The sequence below is a fragment of the Morone saxatilis genome, unplaced genomic scaffold (genome assembly GCF_004916995.1).
Source record: "Morone saxatilis isolate NCDOM2014 unplaced genomic scaffold, NCSU_SB_2.0 Contig19, whole genome shotgun sequence".
Lineage (NCBI taxonomy): Eukaryota > Metazoa > Chordata > Actinopteri > Moronidae > Morone > Morone saxatilis.
The window spans coordinates 293,374-294,815 of record NW_023339751.1 but is presented as its reverse complement, the minus strand read 5'-3'; positions in this window follow the sequence as shown (position 1 = coordinate 294,815).

The following is a 1,442-nucleotide window of genomic DNA, read 5'->3' as shown; positions in this document are numbered from 1 at the left end:
CTGCAGCACTGACATTTCCTCCTGAGCTCTGCGGTATTTGTTCTTCTTGGGGCTCTGCAAAGAGGGAAACAAAAGTTACATTAGTATTTCCTTTTAATTGCTGTTACTGGAATACAAACAATGTGTGTTATATCCAGTCAAAATAAAGTAAATCCATGTATTAATACATTTATTACCATTTAGTTAAAGATATTTTAATGCACTTAAAATCAAAATTGAGAGAAGACTTCATCATGTGTACGGCTGAACAATGTGGTAAAAATAACACAGAATCATAGAGTGAATACTTTTTCATTTCCCTAAAAAAGGATGCTGATGTGTCGGTACCAACACGTATTCTGTCGTTCTTCTATCCGGAGATTATTATTTGTGAGCCGGAGAGATTTAAATTACGTTACCTTTTCACTGGGAAAAGTAAGCCAATTACAGTAGTCTGAGTGAAATATACTGTTTCCATATAGAAAGGTACATGAAATAACACAATAGGATAATGTTTGCTTCATGTTCACAGAACTTTATCCCTGAATGCATTTTCCCACAATAACTTTGATTAAACAGCAGTGAGATATTAAAGGCTCTTTAAATTACGAGTGCCTCAGACTTCTTTAACAGTTCTCTACTGTGACTTTGTTTAATCCTCATTATTGATACGTTAGATTGTGTCATTAGAGCCCGAGCAGCGACTGCTTGCAGCTTTAATTTCAGGTTGTCTTGCACCTTGGTTCCTTTGTTAATGTGGTAACTGTTGCAGTATTTTCATTTTTACCTGAAACGTTCAGCTCCTGCAGACCTTCACCCAAAGCGTCAATATCTTCTTGTGGAATCTTCTCTCGTCCGTCCTTTGTCTCCATTTTCCGCTGAGCATAGGAGGAAATAATGTCTTTAAATGATGCTGCTAGCAAAAAAAAGACCATAAGAACTATTTCCTAATGTTGCATTGGTGGTTATTTGCCTTCATGAAACTCACCTCGTTTTGTGCAGCGGACTTCTGCACGTCTTCCTCAGAAGAGGAGGCCTCACCAGCGTCTACTGCCTTCTCCTCTTCCTCTTTCTTGCTTTTACCTGGAACCCTCTCCATCGTGTTCTCAACCTGCAGAGCAACCAGATATTAAGTTCCTGGGGAGGTTGTGCTGTGCTATACAGGCAGGAGCCCTCAGAGAGTCTGAAACTGTGGTTTCTTAAACCCCACTGGGACTGGATTTGGAAGTGGAAAGATTTTAACAACGTGTATGCGGTCACTTGTTGTGTGATAAGATGCTCTAACCGATCTAAACAATAAAACCTTCTCTGTGATATGTTGGTCTTATCGTTGTCTGGAGGGAATTTCCTGGGGATCAATCAAGTATTTCTGATTCTGATGTTTGTTGTTGTCAAGAAATGACAAAAATAAAGGTTTTTAAAAAGAGTCTCTTGATACATACTGTGACGGTCCCTGTCTAACA